This window comes from Sapajus apella, unplaced genomic scaffold (assembly GCF_009761245.1).
Source record: "Sapajus apella isolate SASKATOON/1434 unplaced genomic scaffold, GSC_monkey_1.0 scaffold1, whole genome shotgun sequence".
Lineage (NCBI taxonomy): Eukaryota > Metazoa > Chordata > Mammalia > Primates > Cebidae > Sapajus > Sapajus apella.
The window spans coordinates 66037652-66044482 of NW_022436941.1; the positions used below are offsets into that span (position 1 = coordinate 66037652).

Genomic DNA, 6831 nt, shown 5'->3' on the forward strand with positions numbered 1-6831 from the left:
ACCTTGATTTTAGACTTCCCAGGCTCCAGAACTATGAAAAAGCAGTGTCTGTTGTTTCTACGCCACCTAGTCTATGGTATTTTTTTAACGGCAGCCCAAACGGATTAAGGCAGAGGACATACTCTCTGACCCAGCATATCCAGGAACTAGTCATAAATGCAAATTCTTGAGTCCCACCTAAGACCTACTTGATCAGAAGCTCTGGGGCAAGGGCCCAGTAAGCCATTTTTAACAAGCTCTCCAGGTGATTCTGATGCTTGGAAGTTTTGAGAACCTTTGATTTTGATGCAACTGAGGCACTTCCCAAAATGCACCAAGGTGATCTTGACACAGTTCAAAAGTATATAGACATAGGGAGACTCCTCAGCAACGTGCAAGGCTACATGGAGTAAACTTCTGGCCACTTGATCAGAGACCAGCTCTATGAGTATATTTCGGTGGGGAAACATTCTGTTTCGCTATGAATACATTTAGAGGGTACCTTGCACTTAGAGACCAGGGACCTGTCATCATACACTCAGGGACAATTGAGAGTAACTCTGAGTGGAACAAGAGTCTAATCATAGACCACAGTTCATAAAGGGCTTTCCACTCCTGCTGAGGGGACTCATCCCCAGCCCATCACAGTACAAAAGATCCTGAGGACTGTAACCTCCAGAATGCCGTCAGAGCCCCAGAAACTAACTGGTCTGAGATTCAGAATAGGCCAAGTCAGGGATGAAGGCAGTCCAGAAGGAAAATACACCAACTCTTAGCCCACAGGAAGAAGAGAAACCATCCTCAAAGGGAACATTTCCAGCTTCCTCTTCACTGAATAGACACACCTGCCTGGGATGCTAGATGAAGCTCCTGAATTTTAGTACCATCAGCAGAACTTCCTGGTCGTCTGGGAAGCTTCATGCTGTATCCTCTAAGCTTGCTGAGTTTTTATTACAGAGTGTGGCCTGGAGATTTTGACTGTCTCTCGGGGTGCAGTAAATGAAGGGACATGAAAAGAAAGTAAGATAGCATTCAAAAACACTCCTTGCACAGTGTGTAATGGAAAATAATCACACCGAAAATAAATGGCAATGTGTCCTTCGGGGACCCTGTGCTGCTGCCTTGAGCCTGGGTTTCTATTCTTCTGGAAGGAATTATGCAGTGATGGCGGCTCCTGCGCAGGCAGCAGGCTCAGGTTTCCTAGACAATATCCTGACTGTGGACGCTTATGTCTTAGCAAGATATATGTCCACTGGCTTGGGAGAGTACAATGGCTGCTTGGTGGCTTATTAGAAGAGTGAATATATTAAGCAAGACAGCAGTTTTTATTTTTAAAATTCAGGCTCTTTCTGACTCAAAGATGCCTGGAGGAATAATACTACTTGCTACCTTGATTTTTATGTGACCTTATTTCTCCTAAAAGCTTCTTAAGAGAGAAATTGGGCCATTTAGATAGTCAAGTATTGCTCAGATTCTGTGGCTGTTCTACAATGTGCTTGAGATTTGGGGAATTCATAGCCATGTGCGTTCTATATCTAAATAGTATGGATGCTCCCAGTCAGCTGCCTCATTTGCAGGCATATTTTGCAGGGACTCAACTGGGACCCTCCCCACCAATGCCCGCAGAGGTTAGGAGGAGGAGATGAGACAAGACCTTATGTAGATGAGACCTGTCACCCTCTCTGAGGTCCACTCTGTTCATCCCCTTTCACAGAGGACACCCTCACACATCCACGCCTTCCCAACTCCAGCCTACTAATCCTTCCTCCCTCTCTGCTCCCTGCCACCCCCCAACAACAGAGCAAGGGGGAAGCTTTATACTCTGTCTGCCCCATGACCACTTCTCATGGGCAACACCATTTGAAACTAAGAGACGTAATTTCGGGGCTGCACCTGATATTCCAAGTATTTCCTCCTGTCCTAGCCCACTCTAGGGCAGACTCCCCTAGCAGCTATATGTGAAAATATAGAGACGGTTATTCTATGGAAAAAATCACTAACTCCATGAGTTCTAGAATGCCTAGATTAGCCATCAACAACCAATGTCAATGCTGAGCAGAACAAAGCGTTTCCTAAAACAGCTCAGTACTTGCTGTTCACTTGAATTTCAGCAGAATATTCCATCCAACTGGGGTTGTGGGTGAGAGGGAGTAGAAAATCTAGAAATGTAGCTGTATTACGTTGTGTCTGTTTTCGCTTTCTTTGTCTTTTTTGATAGAGACAGTAGTGTCACTGTGTTGACCAGGCTGGCCTCAAACTCCTGGCCTCAAGCCATCTTCCCGCCTCAGCCTCCTGCGTGGCTGGGCCTCCAGGTGTGTGCCACCAAGCGGGCTTTTTGTGTCTGTTTTCTAACCTGCTTCATTAATGAGCAGATTTATTTGGATGCCATTAAATTATGATAACAAGTTATAAAGCTGCAAAGAAAACATGAGTCACCTGAAATCTTTCTGGTAGCGTTGTCAGATGCCCTCAGAATACTGTCAACTGTGCAAAATCAGGAATGCTCTTATAAACTGTACTGTTAAAGATAAGGGATTCCCATCCCAGCTATTAGACACAGCTTGATTAATCGTTTTAATTAGACAATTTGAAATATAATGCATAATATCCCAAAGAAGTTCCTGCCTAAGGCAATATTGTGTAATTTTTTTAAAAAGAGATCCTTTTTGTGAGTCTCATGCTGTTTTTGTTTCTTCTGCACATATTTAACGTCTCTCCTTTGTTCTAGTCCTTGTGCAAACTTTTTTTTTTTTTTAGTGCTTTTTTATGGGCTTGTCTCTCTTTCTCACATTTCCTGTCATGGAATAGGAGAATACATTTTTATTTTGTAATAAGGTTGCTTAAATTGCTTCCTCAATCTCTCTCTGGAGAACTGGGTTTCAATAAAAACGTTTCATGAGCTCTTAGGATGTCTTTCCTTTGTTGCTCACTGCTTGGGAGATGGGGAGAAATGGAAACTGTTGTCATAGATCCCGGCCTGACAATGAAAACACATACGGGGCTGGAGAGATTAAATACAAATTGGGAGGGGTGGGGGATGCTCGGTACTTCCAACGGCAGGCAGCCATCCCCCCCACCAACCTCCCTCGCTGGGGCAAACAGGAAAGGTAAGTGGCTGTTCTGTTACGTTAATCTTCCCACACTCTCTTGCTGGCAGCATTTCTCTGCTCCCAGGGCCAGTGTGTGCAGGGGGCTTAGTGTTAAAGTAACTGCTTTTATCTCTCTTGAAAATATTTGTGGCTAAACACTGGAAATTGCCCTGGGAAGCAGCCCTATAAATTTCAAGACCCCCACCTTTCCCTGTCTTGAAATTCAAGATGAATTAATCCTAGAGTGAGAAAAGGGAGGAAGAACTTTCAAGGGTGAAATTTGATAGCAGTTTCTTATCTTATTGGCAACACTCGAGTCTTACACGGGCTGCTTTGTTGGGCCCGGTGACTGATCACTGGCTGGGAAAACACAATTCCTGTAGAGAGGTTCAAAGCCGCCCGTCAGGAACTGGAGATGGCTCAAAGATGCTTCACCCTGTTTTGGAGATAGTGACACCTCATTCTACAGGAAGATGTGCCTGCAAGCCTGGCAGGAAAAGAGGCCACCCGCTCTAAAACCACGCTGCGGCAAGAAGAGAACATTTGGAATGCAGAAGCACCAGCCCCATCAGGGCTTTGTTGAAATTCAGCTGCAAGGCCTCCTTTGCCTTGTGTGTGAATTTCAGGAGCTCCCTTTCATCTGATCCAAGCTGGGTTCTAAATGTCACAGGAAGAATCCAGTGTGGCATTCAGACAGGACTTAACCATCTTCTCACCCAACCTGGTCGGGGACAAGTCCCAGGATTTGAGTATAGGTTCACACTGACCTTCATTTGCTTTTGGCTCTGCCTCTTATTCATGATGCGAGGAGGGAAAGTTTCTTAAACTATCTGAGCCTCCTTTTCTTCATCTGTAAAATAGAAATAATAATAACTACTTCATACGGTAATTGTGAGAACTAAATAAGACAACACGTATAAGTCACTTGCACAATATCGGGCACAGAGGAATCCCTAGTGAAAAGCTAGTTGTCACTGTCATTGGTGGGATGGTGATGTGATGGTTTCCCAGCCACCTCTGGGTTCTTGGTGATTTTGATCCTAGCAGAGGCGGAGCAAGTTCATGTTTACTACAGTGCCTGTTTCTGGTGCCTGGCCCAGACCCAAGGATGGGTCAAATGTCTTGTTAGGAAATTGAGCCCACCTTGGCATGTAAGGCACCAAAGCTTCCCTATCAATGATCTCTTTAAAAAATTTGCATAACAGACAAATGTCCCTAATCTATAAGTAACACATGTTGAGTATATGAATATCAGCTTGTTGGCTGGCATCAAGTATCAAGTCTTACACTGTCAAGTACTATTTGTGACCCTCTTCATGTAGCCTTGTCATGATGCCTCAGTGGTGAGCAGCTCACATACATGACTGTAACTGGTCTGACTTGCACACAATCAAACTGTAAGTTTCATTTTATTTTCTCATTTTCCTAGTTCTCCAGAACATAGAATCAGTGTTTATGGAGACCATTTTCCTGATTCTGGAAGAATTTCAGGAGATGATGAAAGTCAGATAATGCTTTCAAAATTTCTGAGATGTATAACCACTTCCCACTGTCTCTAAGTCCAGGCAGGCGAGGCTTCCCAGGCTCCATTACTATCTTCTCAGACAGTGTATTCATCTGATCTTGCACTGCTATGCCTGACACTGGATAACTTATAAAGAAAAGAGGTTTAATTAGCTCATGGTTCCACAGGCTCTGTAGGAAGCATGGCTGGGGAAGCCTCAGGAAACTTACAATTATGGCAGAAGATGGAGGGGAAGCAAGCGTATCTTACATGCCTAGAGTAGGAGGATGAGAGAAGCTGGAGGTGCTAATACTTTTAAACAATCAGATCTCATGATAACTCACTGTCATGAGAACAGCACCAAAGAGGAAATCTGCCTCCATGATCCAATCACCTCCCACCAGGCCCCACCTCCAATATTGGGGATTACAATTTGACACGAGATTTGGGTGGGAACACAGACCCAAACCATATCAGACAGCAAACTGAATTTCTGTTTACCTTGAAAGGCTTCCCTTGAAGTTCATTTCTACATGACTACTTGCAAAAGCTCCCATGTGTGTTGCAGGAGGGAGCCTGCACCTCCCAACAAGGCCCCTGCACATGGCGTTTTCTCTCTCCATCCTCACCTCCAGGCTGTCCCATCTTACCACAAGGACCAGTCCCTCATGCCCCTGCACACATCTCAAGGAATCTAGAGCATTCCCCAATGCCAGGAGCCATGACCAGTGTTTGCCACTTGCTCCACAGACCACCCTTGACCTGCTCAGATCTCACTTCCTTCACCCTCAGATCCATAACCGGTAACAATCTCTTCAGCCTCACTGCAGTCCTGGGAGGAGATTTCTAAAGGGTGAATAGTCAGGAAAACCAGTGAGTTTAGTAACCTAAAGAAATCATTGGTGCAGCCTACCTCACAAGAAAGAAACGCGTCTTTGCCACTGTGGGGGGTCCTGTTGCAAAGGGAGAGTGAAAATCAGCATTTCAAGAGGCTCAGCACTTTTGTTCCTTGGCTTAAACCCTTAGCCTTCTGGGCTCTGATTGGTTGTAAATGAATTTAGGTCAATAAATTCCAGGGTATTTTTTTTCCTAATTTGCCATCCCCACTCATGACCAGAAATAAAATCTCTCTGGGAACTAGTCCCATTTTGAATGGCATGTGGTTGCTAACACTCTTTCAGTGGAATAACATTGAAAGGCTCTCCTTCATTTTCTGAGGTCCCTGAGCCTATAATTAAATCACTTATGATCAAAGAACATTACTCATATTACCACTGAAATACACAATCTCTGTATTCCTAGACAGAGCAATCATGAGTTACCACCAAAGCAATGCCTTTAAGCAATTGGGACAATCATTTCCATCTTAGAAATTGGCTTTGGCTTCCTTTAGCTCATATAAAGGCCCTACCCAGGGTATACTCTGAGCATTCTTACTCATGGCTGCTATTGATTTCTGTTTAAGATTCTGTTAGTAAATTAAGATTCTATTAAGAAAGAATAGAACGGATGGTATAAATATTGGGTAGGCCAGCAGTATCCTACTCAGTATCCTTTTATATGGCAAATAGAGCACTGATGTTATTCCTCAATCCTCAGAACATCCCCATTTGTTGGAGAAAAATATGGGTGGTTGCTAATTCCACACAGAAAAATACTACGTAGAAATGGCCTACTATAAATTTCAAGATAAGTTCATAACAAAGACCAGGATCCTGCCTTGTACTCCCACTTCCTGCTTCTCCTGGATAAGCCCTCTTCAGAGGTAAAACTTCACTCTCCACTATCTTACATAACCTTCCAGCTTTTTTGCCTACACTTCTCTCTCTTGCTTGAGAAGGAACTTGATACCAGTCAGAAGGCACACTTCATTCCTCTGGGCTTTCTTGTCATGCAGTTGCCCCTTTAGAGATGGCAAAGATAAAGTTGAAAGGTTGCAGGGAAAAGGAGAAAGCATGTTGTGTGGTGAAGACAGGCTTGTCCTTGTCACAGCATTATGCAGCTTATTGGCTGAGGAGTCAGAGGACCTGGATGTAAACATCATCAGATGTTTCTGCTGTCTATCACTCGTGTCCATTGCAAAGTTAAAATCCCCTTTTGTCTCTCTTCGCTTAAGAATGACAGATATGTGATTGGGAATAAGAAAAAACCCAACTCAATGGCCTTAAACTAAGAAGAGGACTGATTGGCTCATTGAAGTGAAAATGTAGGGAGACCAGTGACCAGGTGTGGTTTATCCACGGTCCTGACTCTACATTT

At 44.0% G+C, this 6831-nt stretch overlaps 1 long non-coding RNA gene across 1 annotated transcript in view; it reads right to left on the reverse strand.

The window, feature by feature from the left end:
* LOC116563199 overlaps positions 1 to 5586 on the reverse strand; it is a 9239-nt gene extending 3653 nt beyond the window's left edge. Inside the window, exons 1-2 of the long non-coding RNA XR_004274284.1 lie at positions 5486 to 5586; positions 3774 to 3918 (exon numbers count right to left, since the gene is read on the reverse strand). This is a non-coding gene — a long non-coding RNA (uncharacterized LOC116563199). The remainder of the gene's footprint in view (positions 1 to 3773; positions 3919 to 5485) is intronic.
* Between the last annotated feature and the right edge of the window lie 1245 nt (positions 5587 to 6831).